The 17,176-nt window shown below is 41.9% G+C and overlaps 1 protein-coding gene across 2 annotated transcripts in view; it reads right to left on the minus strand.

Annotated features, from left to right (window-relative positions):
* Window positions 1-17,176, minus strand: part of PPP1R37 (protein phosphatase 1 regulatory subunit 37) — a 1,521,445-nt gene that overhangs the window by 1,414,778 nt on the left and 89,491 nt on the right. The window lies entirely within an intron of this gene.

Below are 17,176 nucleotides of genomic sequence, written 5' to 3' on the forward strand. Positions count from 1 at the left end.
TCTTCTGCATCAGAGTCCTCAAAGGTGGAATAGATAAGTCCTGATCAGAAGAGGAATCAGAAGAAATAGAAACCTGATCTGATGATTCATAGTCAGTGCCTTGCCTTGGCCTCTTAGCAGGAGGGGGATGGGTACCCCTGATCAAAGTAATTAAATCCTCAACCATTTTGATCATTTGTTTTTTAGGCATAGGGGCCTGTGCACGTGGCCTAAGCGTCGTTTTTTTAGACATAGAAGTTGATTTTTGCCTTAGTTTTGAAGATGGCGTTGGTTTAATATACAAATCTTTAGTCCTGAAAACACCCTCAGAAGCCGGTGCCTGAACAGCGGCTCCGGACCCATCTAAGGTAGAGACATCCGTGGGTTCAATATTAAAGCATCTCGTGGCATACTGGACTCCAAATGGGTCTCAGTAGAGGCCTGCGAATCAAAAGTAGCAGGCATCAGGGGCTGCAAAAGCGCCTCACTGAGTACTGGTGAACTAGCGACTGGCTTAGGAGAAGCGTCGTCGTCAGTTTTTGACCTCGACGGTCTGTCTCTGTCTTTTTCTTTGCGTTTTTTAGGTATTTCAGTAGTTGGATTGCTAACCGACATCATTTCTGGATCCAAAATATTTAGAAGCAAAAATGTACCGATGTTTAATAGTGCATTGATTAAATCTAGCACAAAACCGACAAGGTACGTTATGATCAGGGCCTAGGCAAGGAATACAGTACAAATTAAAATCCTTATGAGGTATTTGCTTCCCACAAGTAATACAATTATTAACTTTTACCAACATCGATAAGGAGCAAGAAAAAGTTTCTCCAACAGGGTACTTAGCTTTAGGTTGAAGACTTCGGTTCTGAAACTCGAAGAAAATTTCAGGAGTCGGCAAACCGGCACTTGCAAACTGCTTCTGCTTCGGGCACCATGTGGCAAGAAAGACTGATGAAAATGGCGTCGGCTGCATGTTTTAAACCCCTGACGACCTGACTTCATGGAAGAAGGGACAGCACCCAACACAGGACCCAAGACTTTGTTAATCAGGCCGACAGAGAGCAACCTGTCAGCAGATTACCCAAATGTAATGACTGCAACAGTGAAACATGAAGAAAGTACAGTTGTGTACCTACCATAAATGTAGATGTTTGAGTGTATTCACTGTTGCAGTCATTACACTTGGGTTATCATGCTGGCAGGCTATCCGCAGTCGGCCCGAGTTCCAAAGTCTAGGTCCAGCATGGGTTGCTGTCACCTCTTCCCTGACGTCAGTGTGCCAGGGGTATAAAAGATGCAACCAACGCCATTTTCTTCAGTTTTTCTTGCCCCAGATGTCAGGTGCCCCCAGATAGGAAGGCTGAAAAGTATAAATTATGTCAAAAAAGCATGCATGTACTAATATAAACATATCCTTCACCTACAAGCAAATACACCACATAGGTTGTATAGAGTTGAGAAGTACAGAGAAGTCCCAGCAAAGAAAAAGGGGGATGGTGGGTGGGTAACCTGGACTGCAACAGTGAATACACTCGAACATCTACATTTATGGTAGGTACACAACTGTACTATGTTCATCGTGTTTCACTGTTGCAGTCATTACACTTGGGTAGAATCCCAAAGCTGAGGTTGGGCGGCTGGGTCTAAATTGGATTTGGAGAGGCTACCAGGCCCTGCAGAACAGCAGTGGCAAAGCCTGCTCTGGATTTAGAGTAGAGAGGTAAGTGGTAGTGCTTGCTGAAAGTATGCACTGAATTTGAGGTTGCAGCTTCTAAAATGTCTTTGGTTGGTACTCCTCTGAGAAAGGCTGCTGAAGTGGCTGCTGCTCTGGTAGAATGTGGCCTAATGCCCTTAGGCACTGATTTGCCATTTTGTGCATAACAGAAGCGAATGCAGTATCCTATCCATTTTGAAATTGTCTGCTTTGTGATAGGCTTTCCTTGTGATCCTGCAGCAAAGGCTACAAACAGTTGCTCAGTTTTTCTGGAAGCTTTTGTTTTGTCCAAGAAGAATCGTAGTAGTCTGTGTAAAACAAAGCGTGCAGAATTCTCTCCCCTTTATTCTGGGGGTTTGGGTAGAAAGTTGGTAAATTAATGGTTTGGTTCAGAGCCACATTGGAAACCACTTTTGGCATGAATGTTGGGTTTGTCCTAAGAGAAACCTTGTCCAGGTGAAAAATGATGAAAGGTTCCACAGCCATTAATGCCTGTAACTCTGAGACTCTTCTTGCTGAAGTTATTGCTAGGAGCAAAGCAGTTTTCCATGATAAGAACTTTATATCAGCTGTGCTGGCTGGTTCAAAGGGGGGCAGTGTGAGCTTTACCAAAACAAAATTGAGATCCCAAGTTGGTATTGGTGCTCTCCTTGGGGGTCTTATGTTTTTTGCCCCTCTGAGGTACTGTCTTAGTAGAGGATGTGAAAAAATAGGAGGTTCCGTATTGTAACGAGCTGAAATGGCAGAGGCATGGATCTTAATTGATGAGAAAGATAGGCCTTTGTCCAGTATCTCAGTTAGGTATTGTAAAATCTGTGGTATAATTGGAACAAGTGGTTCGAGCCCTTGTGCCTGGTTCCAAGCACAGAATCTCTTCCATTTTTCTGCATAAGATTTCCTAGTGATGGGCCTCCTGGCTTCTAAAATGACATCCATAACAGCTTTAGAGAGAAGCGCAGTCTGAGTGGCTACATTATCTGCCATGCTGCCAGATTTAAGGTTCTGAGTTGATTGTGCAGAATATGATTGTTTTCTTGAGTCAGAAGATGAGGAATTTGAGGTAAAGGCCAGGCTGGGCCTTGAGACAAACTCTTTAGGATTGGGTACCAGTGCTGGCGTGGCCAGTCTGGGGCAATCAGGATAATTTTTGGCTCCTCTTGTCTGACTTTTATGAGCACCTTGGCAAGAAGAGGCATTGGAGGGAAGGCATAAACTGTCAGGGTTTTCCAGGTGAATGACAGAGCATCCACTTTCCATGCTTGGGAGTGATAAGTTCTTGTGCAGAGTTTCTGTAGCTGGCAATTGTGAGGGGAGGCAAAATGATCTATGTCTGGGCGTCCCCATTTCCTTGTTATCATGCTGAACACCTGTGGATTTAGTTTCCATTCGTGAGGATCCTTGAGATTTCTGCTTAGTTCGTCTACCAGTGTATTTTTTGTTCCTGGCAGGAATTGTGCCTGCAGATGTACTTGATAGGTCAGTGCTGTGTTCCACAAAGTCATGGCTTGCCTGCACAGGGGATAAGAATGTGTGCCCCCTTGCTTGTTTATGTACCACATAACTGTGGTATTGTCCGTCTTTATTAGTAGTTGTCCTGGATGTAGTAGGTCCTTGAAAGCTGTCAGGGCATTCTGTACAGCTAGCATCTCTTTCTGATTGATGTGAAGATGCATTTGTTCCTTGGGCCATGTGCCTGAATACATTTTCCTGCCATATGTGCCCCCCCAGGCATAATCCGATGTATCTGTTGTTATTGTCTGCCTGGCTGTGGGTAAGGTGAAAGGCTGTCCCTTGTTGTGGTGACAGGCCTGGGACCACCATCAAAACTCCTGCTGTAGGCAGGGAATTAAAGTTATGATGGTCTTCCAGGCTGTGGCAATGTTGAGTCCAAACACTTTTTAGATACCATTGTAGTTTCCTCATATGCAGTCTTGCATATGGAATTAGTAGAATGCAGGACGCCATGAAGCCCAGGGCCTGCAGAATTTTTCTTGCAGGGAGCTGGTCTTTGTTGCCATCATTTGAAAGTAATGAGTCAGTTGCCTTACTTGTCTGGCGTGAGATAAGCCATCTGGGTAGTTGTATTTAAGCTTGCACCCAGGAATATTATCTCTTGAGATGGCACTAGTTTTGATTTCTTTTCATTTACTGTGTACCCTAGGCAAATTAGTAATCTTTTTACAAATGCCAGATGCTTTAGAAGAATGTCCTTGCTCTCTGCTTGAATAAGACAGTCGTCCAAGTAGGGATATATTTGAATTCCTCTTTGTCTGCAAAATGCAATGGTGCCAGGCATTTTGTGAAGACCCTGGGTGCAGTAGATATGCCAAAGGGCAGTGCAGAGAATTGGTAATGCACTGAGCCAGCTATGAATCTGAGGTATCTTCTGCAAGATTGTCTGATTGGGACATGCAGGTATGCCTCCTTGAGGTCCAAAGTAACTAGCCAAGCCTTCTTGCCCAGCATGGGTAGAAGTTGCTGTAGTGTTAACATTTTGAATTTTGGAACATCCAGGAAAGTATTTAGGATTGACAGGTCCAGTATTGGTCTCCAGGCTTTGTCCTTTCTGGGTACCAAGAAAAGTCTTGAGTAAAATCCTTGCCCCTGTTCTTGCTGTGGTACTCTTTGAATAGCTCCCATGTCCATGAGAGAAGCAATTTGTTTTTGTGCCTCTGCCCATTGGTTTTGTGGCAGGTCCGGCATACCTTTTGATTTTGGAAGCGGTGAAAGTGGAACCTGTAACCCTGAGAAACAATATTCAGTACCCATTTGTCCTGGGTGATTATGTGCCAATTTTATCAGAAAAGTGCTAGCTTTCCCCCTAGGGGTGCTGCCAAAAGGTAAAAGCTTAGCATCTGTAGAGGGAAGTCATTGGGACTGTTTCCTGTAAGGTTGTGATTGTCTTCTCCTCCTTTGGGGGCTGAAGCACCCTATTGTTTAGGTCTATAGGAGCCTTGGGGCTGAGATTTGCCTCTTGGGCATCTGTATCTGCCTCTTTGTGGCCTGTCTGACACCGGAAAGGACCAATTTTTTGAAGGCCAGTTTCTGCTAAACCTATGTGATTGAAACTTAAGAAATCCTTTACTGTCTGCATTGATTTTACTTTATCCTCCATTTTGTTTAACACCTCTTCTGCCTTAACACCAAACAAAGTATCATGCTGTAGTGGAACATCCAATAATTTTACTTTAACATGTTCAGGTAAACTTTGTTCTTTCAACCAAGCATGCCTTCGAATAACAGAGCCTGTAACTGCGGCTCTACAAGAAGCCTCTAATGAATCAAAACCACACTGTAGAGTATGCTTTCCTACTTGTTCAGCTGCATGCAATAAATCCTGCATTTCCTTACTGTCCGGACTTTCTGAGTTTGAAACCATTTTCTGTTTTAACAAGGACATTGGGTACTGTTGATAATTAAGCATGTGAAACTGGCAATTTAAGCCCTTACAGCTAAAGTAGCAGAAGTGTAAACTTTTTTCCCCCATCTATCCAGAGCTCTGGAATCCCTATCCGAGGGGACAGGATTTTTAGCAGTGGAAGCCTTAACCCCTTTAGGACCCTGAGAAATTGTTTCTGGGTCTGCAGCAGGGCTTTTGTAAAGAAATTTATGAGAGTCAGGGACCCTGTAGTACCTGTCTGGCTTGACTGGTGCAGGGGGTAAAGAATCAGGAGACACACTGGATTCAGAGAAAACATCATCAACAATTATCAAGCACAGGGGAAATAGCCAGGGGCCTGTGCTGAGGCAATAAAAGAAAGTCTCTGAGCCTTTTCTCGGGTTCTGAATAATCCTGGCTCTTCCAATGGAAATGCTCCCTCATGGTGTGCAGGGTTTCCCCAAAAGAATAATCCTCAGGCGGAGAGGCAGAAGGTATAGACTCTTCTGCATCAGAGTCCTCACAGGGAGGGAGAGAATATCTCTGATCAGGAGAGGAATCAGAGGAAATAGAAACCTGGTCAGAGGAATCATAGTCAGTGTCTTGCCTAGGCCTTTTGTCAGGAGGGGGATGGGAACCCCTGATTAAAGTAATTAGGTCTTCGGCCATTTTAAGCATCTGTTTCTTTGGCATGGATGACTGTTCAGGAGAATGCTGTACTTGTTTCCTTGTCTTTAATGGTGTTTTTGACTTTGCCTTAGGTGCTGTAGTGGGCTTAATAGTAAGCTGTGAAGGTCTGAAAACACCCTCAGAAGCCGATGCCTGCTCAGCGGCTCCGGACCCATCTGAGGGAATAGTTTCCGCAGGCCCAATACCTTGAGTTTCCACAGGCCTCAATGTCTCCATGTGACTGTCGGATACGCCCTGTAGCTCTGAGGTAGCGGGTGTCAGGGGCAGCGAAAGCGCCTCACTGAGAACCGGCGAACCAGCGACTGGCCTAGAAGAGGCTTTGTTGTCGGATTTGGACCTCTGATGCCTGTCCTTTTCTTTGTCTTTGCGTTTTTTATAAATTCCGGTCGTCGGTTGTTCCAACAGCATTATGTAATTAAACCTTCAGCCAAAATAATGTAAAGCAAAATCAAACTGACGTTTAATAGTGCGTTTGTTGAATCTAGCACAAAACAGACAACTAGTAACGTCGTGGTCAGGGCCTAGGCAAGGAATACAAGAGTGAAAGTCCTTATGAGGTATTTGCTTCCCACAAGAAATACAATTATTAACTTTTACTGACATCGGTCTGCAGCAAGAAAAAGTTTCCCCAATGGGGTATTTAGCTTTATTGAAAACTTCGGTTCTGAAACTCAATTTCGAAAATCTCAGGAGTCGGCCGACCGGCACTTGCGAACTGCTTTTGCTTCGGGCACCGCGCGGCAAGAAAGAGTGAAGAAAATGGCATCGGTTGCATTTTTTATACCCCTGGCACACTGACGTCACGGAAGAGGTGACAGCAACCGACGCCGGGCCTAGACTTTGGAACTCGGGCCAACTGCGGGTAGCCTGCCAGCAGGATAACCCAAGTGTAATGACTGCAACAGTGAAACACGATGATCATCATCATGCTTGTTAGAAGACTAAGGAAAGTTAGAAAATAGGCCTTTGATGGCTTGGCAACAAAGCAAATGCAATGGGCACAGCCTTTAAGGTACCCCAAAATCTTCCGCTTGGAAAGCTGTAGGTTAAGTCGCTTATGACAAGGAATGGAGTTGCAAGACTCTAGTGCCTATTTTTTGGCGTGTCCTCTCGATGCAAAAAAAGATTAAAGGAAGACTTCAGAATGTTATGGTATTGCAAATATTTGTAAGGAGAGAGTAGAAATCCAAACTAAGGAGTCCATAGAGGGTGGAATCGACCAGGAAGACAGCCCTTAAAGTAACATGTAGTGTTCTAGTGGATAACAAAAAGGGACAGTGTTGGATACACTGATGTGGCAATTTAATGAATCAACAAATTTTGTTAGCTGTCTTTTGAAGGAGACATGCACTGTAACAGGTTCACTGGGAGACATGACAACAAATATTTGAGGAGAGTCAACAGCGTCCACTTCAAACATCTCTAGAGTCTAACACAGTGATGGCGAACCTATGACACGTGTCAAAGGTGACATGCCATGACATTTTGGGTGACACACCAGTGTTCACCAACACCCATTACCAAAGAAACTACTTTTGCATTCATTGCTCATATGAAGCACACTGAAGTATCTTGTGTCAGGAGCCAGTTCAACAACACTGCTGCAGAGGTAAGGAAGTTATTAAGCTCAAAGACTATTTCGGCATTACTGCCTCAATAGAGTCTGCAAAGGGCAGTGCTGACATTGTTTTCTCTTCGTTGTTACACTTCTGCAAAGGGCAAGCAGTCTACTGTTCTTAATCCCTCCTAAAACTGGTGACTTTTTCCACTTAATAATGACAATAATTCGATTTATAGACTTATTTTACTCTAGAAAATGTTTATTAATTCATGTCAATTTTTTTCTGTCAGTGTCTCAAATTAATAGTACTAGCAGTTTAAAACTGTCAATGTCTCTTATTTCTAGATTTGTACCGGATTCTGCTGAGATTTGTCAGTGATGTATTGTGAGCTATGCTGTTTTATTTTTATATTTATTTATTTTTAATTTATTCTTGTTGGGGGTTACAAGCCAGCTTTGGGGGGGGGGGGCATTTTCTGAATTTTTGACATGTCGAGGCCAAAAGGTTCGCCATCACTGGTATAACATGAGATGATTTGCAAATTTACAAGAGAATTTTATTTGAGAAAGAGAGATTACAGTGCAAAGCGTCCTAGGTTACGTGAGAGGAAAAGGACTACAATGAATGGAAGCCCCCGGGTGTGGTCTTCCTATATGTAAGGCAACCACACCCTGAAGGAACACAGTCTGATATGTTAGTGAAGAAGAAAGGGATGCAGAATAAAGACCATGTCTGTCTGGGCCAAAAGGTGACTACAAAAATAATTTTGGCTTCAAGCTGCTTGACTTTTTGAATAAACATCACTGACAGAGGACATGGAGAAATGTGTAAAGCAATATGGTCACTGTTGAACTACGACACCTTTTGCCTGAGCCCCTATTAGGGGATTTAAAGAAAATCATTTGGAAAGCTGATGCTGGGTGGAAGACGCCTGCACACTGGCATACTCCACAGAATAAAAATTCTGCAGCTAACACACTAGTTGAGTGACCATATGTGAGCTATCAGAAGGCAAAAGCTGCATCTGTCAAAAAAAAAAAAAAAAAAAAAAAAAGACATCATAAGGGGGTGTCCATCATCACTATGAGGCAATGAGAGCTGTTGGTCCAACAATCGCTTTCACAGTGCCTTTCTGCAAAGTAGGTAAAATCTAGTTCCCTCTTGCTTAGATAGAAAGGCTCTTCTTAGTAGAAAACCTGGAATCCCATGAAGGGCAGAAGACCTACCTCATTTCTGAAGCACTGATATGCAAACAAGTCCGGAGGCTTCCAGGTCCCCTAGACAATCTGCCCATTGAAATTTTCTTCTACTCTATGGCAGAAACATCCATGACAACTGTAGCCTGAGAAATCCACAGAGATAATGCATTTGTGACTGAAGATTTGCTACACCTAACCACCATGCCAGGTGGCATTAACAGTCTTGATATCCAGCAAGACAGGGGGTCAGAATGCCAATATCAGTGAACTTAAAAGGGCTAAATGGAAGGCCCTCAAGTGAAATCTGGCACTGAATCCTGTTATAGATATTTGCTGGAAATAACTACAATAAGTGTACCAGCTGAAGTTTAAAAAGTTAAGAATCTTAAAAGAATCCTGTCTTGGTGTAAGAATGCTCAACATACTGTAGTATTCAAAATGAGTTAATGAACCCAAGTGCCTGAAATGGGCAAAAGTGGGAGTTTGTGAGGTTGATTGTCAATCCATGGGAACAAAACTGAACAGACAACCTTGTGATGTAACTCTGGTCATCCTTAGATGGAGCAGCTAAAACAGAGTCACCCATGTAAGGAGTAAATTCTTGTTGACTTTGGCCTCTAATTGATCTATTGATACATTGATATGCATGTAATGAGCACAATGGCAGCTAAGGTGACACCGAATAGGAGGTTCTGGATAGGAAATGACTGGCTCTGACGAGGAAGTGTAGAAATACCCTTGGACTTGTATATTATCCTCTTGTGGCATATGGGAGGTTCAAACAACACATCCGGTCTTTTTATGTTAAGCATAGAAGGGCAGACAACATTCAAAAGATTTCTATAGAGAAGAATGCATTTTAGACATCTTGATATCTAGAATGGGCCGAAGGCCTTTTGTTTTCTTTGCTACCAAAAAGAATGCAGAATAGTATCCTAAGCCATTCTGGTCTGGAAGGATATTTTAGATGGCTCTTTTGTTGAACAGCTTTCATACCCCTGCCTCCCATAACTGTTTTGATGTGGTGGGACATCAGATCAGGGCAGCGATGAAACTGATTGAGGGGTGAGAAGGTACAGTTTTGTTTGGAGCTTACCATAATTACAGATGTTAGTAGTACATTCAGAGTTGCACTACTAACTTTTGAGATTCCTGCCTGCAAAAGTTTGCAAGTCAGTCTGCCTGACTTCCTAAAATCTTTACTCTTTTTCCTCCAGGACCAGAAGATTCCCTCTCATACCTATTTCAGGATATTGTTGGCATAACGGGCTTTGGACAGCACCAAGTTCAAGTGTTTTCTGGCTCAGTAGGTACACCTTTACTTCCTTGGATTCAAACCATGACCCAGCCGTGGATGAGTTACCCCCCTTTGGGAGACTGAACCAGAAAATCCCTAAAACTGCCTCTCCAGACTGCTGCTGAACCCTGAGAAAGATGGTGCCCAGTCAGGTGACTACGAAGAAAGGTGTAAAGGCTAGATTAGGTACCACCCTACCCAGAAGTATCACAGAGATAGATAAGAGAAAGAGGGAGGGTACTGGTACTGCAACAGTAAATATACTAGAACATCTAAAATTACAGTAAGTTCCAAATACAACTACACTACATCATTTGCAATTCACTGTTGTAGTACTGACTCTTGTGAGAACTCCAAGAGAGTTTAAAGATCAGAGAGTGGCTGGACTGCCGAAGGACCAAGGGTCACAAGGTCCATCAGTACTGCCATCGTAAAACCTGCTCTGGCCCTGGAAATACTAGCTAAGTTGTAATGTTTAGTGTTCATCAGGCAGCCAGTGAACAACACATTTTATGCACGTTCCAGCTATAATTTGTCCCATTTTATCAAAATTGCTAAGGACAGACACATAGAAGTAAACTCTTGCTTTAATAAGGTACTCCTTGGTGGTAGAGACTTTGCAGTCAGTTGTCTTGGTAAAAGAATATCCAAATTCCTCAAAGTCTTTTGTGAGAGACTACTACTGCCATGCAACTGGCATACACAGTGAATATAAAAAAAGTGTACACACACCTGTTAAAATGCCAGGTTTTTGTGATATAAAAAAAATGAGACAATAAATCATTTCAAAACTTTTCCCACCTTTAATGTGATCTATAACCCGTACAATTCAATTGAAAAACAAATAAACCTATTCGGGGGAAAAAAATATAAAAAATAAAAAAAGTACAATAAGCAGGTTGCATAAGTGTGCACACCCTTAAACTAATACTTTGCTGTGTGTGCACACCCTTAAACTAATTCTTTGTTGAAGCACCTAAAGGTTTACACATACAGGTAACAAGTTTGTACACCCTATGCTGAATTTTATTATTGAGACTTCCCTTTATGCAAACTAACTAAGGACTTGATAGACCTTTGCATACTGCATGGTACGCCATGCGTATTACGTAGTGAAAACTAACAGACACTTGAAAGATGGAGTCCTACAGCATGTTAATGACATAAAAAATATTAAAACTATGAATGCCCTAGCCCAGCATGTACTGGACAAGGGACAGAATCACAGCTTTAAAGTTTTAGCATAAAAAGACTTGGTCACAATTTCAAGAGGGGGAGACTAAGAACTTAACTGAGGTGAAAGAACAAGAGTGGATTATACGTTTGAATAGTGATGAGTCCCCCAGGCTTAATGTCAGAGTCTCTCTGAAACCAGTTTTGAAAGCATGACACCTTACACACTAAAGGTTTCTCTGTTTGTTGCAACCTGCCTGAGTGAATGAGATGCCAAAATTAATGCTGCCTTCTGATTGGGCTTTTATTAGTATAAATGAGTTTAGGCTGTGTGTGGTTTTATGGTCTGAAAAAGCAGTTATATAATAGACTGTGAATTAAAGTTTGTTACAGCAATTAAAGTTAATTAAAGTTAATTAAGTGAATTAAAGTTTGTTACCAGCTGTGGTATACTCTCTTTCCTTTTTGGAATTTACTTGGACTGTTTGAACAGAGTATTTTGCCAAGTTCTGGATTTTTTTACTGTTGTGGTTACTTAGGATGGACTTCTGCCACATTAGGTGCTCGCCAAGCCCTTTCCATGATGGTCCATGGTGGAATCACCCCAAAATGTACATAGGGCAGTTTGAAAGCCTTTATCAGAATTTCATCATTGGGGAAGATGGTCCCCAAGTACCCACCTGCCTCATCAATTCCAAAATGTTCCCATTTCAGGGTCATCAGGGGGGACTGTGGGGATCCCACCCCTTCATCAAGGTCTGAATCAGGGTTAAGAGACTCCACTGGGAAGGCTGTGGTCCTCCCCTTTCTGTAAAACTCTGGTTGGGAGCCTTCCAAGTGTTTAGAGGCCACATCTGACCCTGGAGGAAGTAAATCTTTCTAAGGCTTTTTGAAACTCTGAAGGGGAATCTCGGGATCGGTACCCAAAAGTCTAGACTGGCAAGAGCAGAGGGGATGGAGCTGAAGTTAGTGGGGAGTCTGTCCTACTGACATGAAGGTCAAACATTCCAGATCTTCCAACACTGAAGCAGTGTTTGTGGAAGCAGATGAAGCTGAATCTGGAAGCCAAAAGGTCAGTATAGATGACCCTAAAACAAGAGACATCAACCTAGAGGTTATCCCCAGACCTGAAGATGGCTTCAGTGCAGAGAGGTCAAAATGCTGTAGTGTCAGATACAGTAAATAGCCTTAATGGGATCAGTGCTGCCTCAGACTCCAAACACTTAACATAGACTTCCAGTGCCCAGTCGCTCTCAACATTGAGGAGACTGGAAATCGAAAGTGACAAGCTACTGTTTGCACTACCTTTCAAGTGAGTTTTGTGCTGTACAAGGGTATTTAAATCAGTTTCAGTGGGTTCTCTCATTGTCTGCATTGTTTTAAATACTTTTCTGAATCTGAAGCTACAGCAATAAACATAACTGGTTTTACATTCTACATTGTTATTTTCTGTGTTCTTAAGTGGACTAATCAGCATTATTGCATCTAAATGTGTTGAATTAGCCACTTTTCAAACTTGCAACAAATAGCCAGTTGCGGTCTGAGCCTTGTTTCTTGGGGAGGGGAGTGGGGAAAGAATGCTGGTATACTCATTCTGAGGTTGTAGACTGTCCCTTTTTAGGCACAGATCCTTGTTTATTATTCACCTCCTGACATCTCTTTATATTTCTCTGTTTGGACTGAGATGGCGGGGTGTGTTTTCTTTTTTAGATGTGAAAGAGGATCAGAGATATTGGTAAAGGAGGTATGAAAAATCTTGGAAACTCCCACAATCAACCTCCCTCTCTCTTCAAATTGTTTGAAAACCTGAGTAGCTGATGGTCCGAATAAAACCTTCTCTAAAAATGAATTCCAAATTTCAGACTTTACCCCATCATAAAAACTTCTGACTATGTACCCAAGCATACCTTCTCTACCCAGGCATACCTTCTCAAAAGTAAAGTAGAAGCAGCGGCCCTAGACACGGTTTCTGCACAATCGTACATACACTCCTCAAGACATGTTTAGACACCTGAGAAATGTTAAAAAGAAGAGAACTGAGACTGGCACTGCTTTCAGGCGCAGGGGGGGGGGGGGTGGTAGATAACTGTCAACCTGTCTGTACAAAACAGCCCCAAACTTCCAAAAATGGGTCAGAAAATTAACAATTACACACACCAAAGTGAAAGAAAAAAATGCTCATCAAATGTGTTCAACATCTTCCCCTCCAAAGGGGTGGAGGACACTAGGAGCTTATTTCCTGCTGGCAAAAGATGTGGAAATGGCTGCTGGATTATACCCAAGGTTAGAAAATAAATATTTGTTAGTATGACAGACTTTATGACCCTTGTCTATATTTTTGGGGACTGAATATTCTAATCAAGGTTGTTACCAGAAGCATTAAATACATCCTCCAAGGCTGGCAATAATGGAGGAACAGGCAGAGAATGAAGCATATTCACTTGTAACCTAACATAAAATTGCATAAATTTAAGGGGAACTTCTACTTGTTCCCATTATAAAAAGCACCTCATTCATCTTGGCTACAGTCTGAGGAAAGGAAATTTTTGGGGACCAATTTTCCTCTGAATTTGAGATTTGGACTTTAGAATCTGTGGAAAAAGAAGCCCTCTCCTTATCTATGTCAGAATTATCTGGCATGCCTACCTTAGGAGTATTTACACTGACCTGATTTACACGTACCTTCTTCGGAGTACCAGTATTAACTGTCTGTAACAATTTCCTGGCTAAGGTAAGAAAAGATTCTTTCCAATAGATGCCATGTCTTTATATGAACAATGTTTAACCTTTTTTTTTTGGTATTCCTAATGACAAACTAAGAGAAGGTATTTCAGCCTTATTAAGAGGTCTCTTCCCCCAGGATATATTCAGCAGCATATTGTGGTACTTTGTGTCTCAGTAAAGATGGTTCTCCCATGTCTGGTTTGGGCACTGAACAGCCAAAGAGGAACTGGCTGACCCCTGGTTTATGTTGACTAAAGGACTATACCAGCAGAAGAAGCACAGGGACGTGAGTGGTATGGGGAATGACTGCTAGCCATTACAGAGGCACCCACCATAAGCTGAGATGAAGAATAAGACAGCAAGGACTGTCTGCTATATTGTTTTTTCCTTCTAGGAACTACAGAAGTTGGATCAGCAAGAGTGGAGTGAGCATTCATGCTGTGACCAAGAAGGATGATTTATTTATGGTAAGGATTGCCAAGGATTGCTAGAAAGAGTTGGTTAGAAAGTAAGTTGTCAATTCGCTTGCACAAGCAGCAGACCTACACCTTCAAACATACACAGTCTCAACACTGTAATAAACAAGCAGCACACTAAAATCATGTCAGAAACACCTCTAAATAAAATTTAGTTGGACAGCAAAATTGGCAGGTAAGCTGTCACAGTGTGAACACAAACGTCATAACAAGTAGTAATCCCTATCCAACTAAAATACTTCCCCACACTAAAGTTTCTTTTTAAAACATAAAACATTTGCATAAGCAGTATACTGAGTCACCAAATTATACCCCAAAACAGCAAACGACAAAAATAGCAGTCCCTGACAGGAAACGTCTGATATTAGTAAAAATACCAGGTTTCTTAATGAGGCATAACCACTAATGTAAAATAAATACAAATAAAATAGTAACATTTTTGTGGGGAAGGGTTCCCCCCAAAGGTGACCTATCTGCCAGAAAGGAGCTGAAGGCTGTCTGTTTTCTCTTCTGAAGCCTCTGAGCTACTTCTTTGTGAGGCAGCAAGAAAATACTGAAGATTTTATATTCTGGTCAGCTCTGTGAGGGAAAGTCACCAGCCTATCAGCAATTAAAGTGGAAGTATGGGAGTGAACCAGAGCTTCTGGAAGCTGGCAAGTTTGTGTGTCTTAGACAAAACACAACTAATATAGCCTAAACGCAATTGCAGCTGTGGGGAATGATGACCATTTCTATAAATGAATGGAAGAAGATATTTTCTTACCAAATCTAATACCTTCTCTTCCTTGTCTGCAGGGGAAGGTCTGAAGGACATGAAGAACCTGTTCCCAGCTGGCAAAGAGGCAGAAATGGCTGCAGGGTCAAACTTGAGGTGGGAAGACAAATGTTAGTTTGAGAATCTTTATAAAGCATGTGTGCTTTTTTAGGAACTAACTGTTGAGAAAAAGGGGTTGTTACAGGCAGCATTAAATACATCCTCCAAGACTGGTACTAATGTACTAATGGAGGAACAGGAGTAGAATGAGGCATGGCATATCTACTTCTAACATAACATCTTCTCAGTTCAAGAACAACATCCATTTGTTCACATACAAACACCTCAGTCGTCCTGGCTGTCCGCTGAAAAAAGGAAAAGTCAACCAAAGAAGGTTGTGAGGATTATGTTCCCTCAGAGTAAGAAGACTGGGTGTGGAACCAGCAGGGGAAATCATGTCTAGGTCAGAATCTTCTGACAGGTCTTCCTCAGGAATGCTTTTGTACACCTCTACCAGATAAAGAATTATGAGAATCCGAATTAACAGTCTGTAACAACTTCTTAGTTATGTAAGAAAATCATCTTTTCTAAAACACACCATGTCTTCAGATGAACAATGTTTAACTCATTTCCTCCAATGGACATCTGGAAATTGACACAGTAATATCTAATGGGAGGACAGCCTAAGCTGCCTTTCCTTTCTGTTTTTTTTAACAGACTCAAAACATGTCCTCACATTTCAAATATCCACAACTCTGGAACAGTAGGGATTGCCAAAGAAGTGTAAATGGCAAGCATTTTAGCACAAACTATTTTTACAGTGATAGTATTCTTTAGGTTCTATGGCTTAAAACTGGATTTTATAAGTCCTACTAAACACTATAACTATTAAATATGTAATATTTTGTAAACTACTTAACATCCCTGCAATCACTCAAGTTACACATGCACACTGTCTGCAGCATTGTAGTGATTCAGATGAGAGCTTTTATAGGAGGCTAAGCAGTTTGGTTGTTGAAATATTTAGAGAAATATGAAATTTAAGACATTAAATATCATTATCAGCAATTATATATCTATTTACCTGCTCTAGATAGAAGTATTAGTGCATTTGTATTGTCTATATACAGTCTTCAAGATGAAATCTTTAACATTAGACCCATACAGTAGGATGTAACGAGAGAAACACGTGGAGGTGTCATTAGGCTTCAAAGAGTTAACCTTTTGTTTATTTATTCTTCATAGACGACACTCAGAGAAGGTATTTCTGCCCTATCAAGAGGTTTCTTTCCCCAACTACTTTTAGCAGCAACTCCGAAAAGATGGTTCTCCCGTGCCAAGATCAGACACTGGAACAGACATAGAGGATGTTGCTGACCCCAGTTCATGGTGGCTAAAGGACTACTCCAGAGGAAGCCGGAGAGGTGAGTAATCTGAGGAACAACTAATGGCCACTGCAGAGTTACCCACCTTCGGCTGAGGCAGTGACTAAACCTGCAGCGTCAGCAAGGGCTCTTTGGTAAGTTTTTTTTTTTCTTTCTAGGATCAGTGGAAGAAAGACCAGCAACAACAGCATAATTATCCACGTCATGATCGAAAAGTATGCTTCAGATGCAGTAAGCTTTGCTTGAGCGAGTTGGTCGGAATGTAAGCTGTCCAATAGTGTACACAAGCAGCACAACTTACACTCACATACACACTCCCCCTAAATAATGGAAAGCATAAGTGGCACACTAAATTGCTGTCAGAAACCCCTTCGCATAAAATTGAGTCAGACAGAAAAAAATGGTGGGCAAGTTGTCACACATCGAGCACAAGAACCAACATACCATAGTAATTCCTACCTAAACAAAAAAACTTCCCGACACTAAACTTGGAAATAAAATACAATGTACTAACTTTATATATCACCAGAAGAGCCCCCAAAGTAGCTGAAGTTAAAACTAGAGGTCCCAGAGAGGAAACCTCAGATAATTAGAAAGATACTTTTTTTTTTAAAGGGCCAATACCATTAAAATGCCCAAGTAAAATAAATAGCAATATTCTGCATGGAAAGCTTTCACACTGGGGACTTACCTTATCTGACAGAAGTAAAGCTGAAGACTGGCTGCTTCTTCACAAGGTGACAAGAAAATACTTCACTCTGACTACTGATTTTCCTTACAGAGGGCTGCCCATTCAGCAGTCAGAGTGAAGGTGTGGAAGGAAGCCAGAGCTTTTGGAAGCTGA

Source organism: Protopterus annectens, chromosome 1.part0 (assembly GCF_019279795.1).
Source record: "Protopterus annectens isolate FY-2018-M chromosome 1.part0, PAN1.0, whole genome shotgun sequence".
NCBI lineage: Eukaryota > Metazoa > Chordata > Ceratodontiformes > Protopteridae > Protopterus > Protopterus annectens.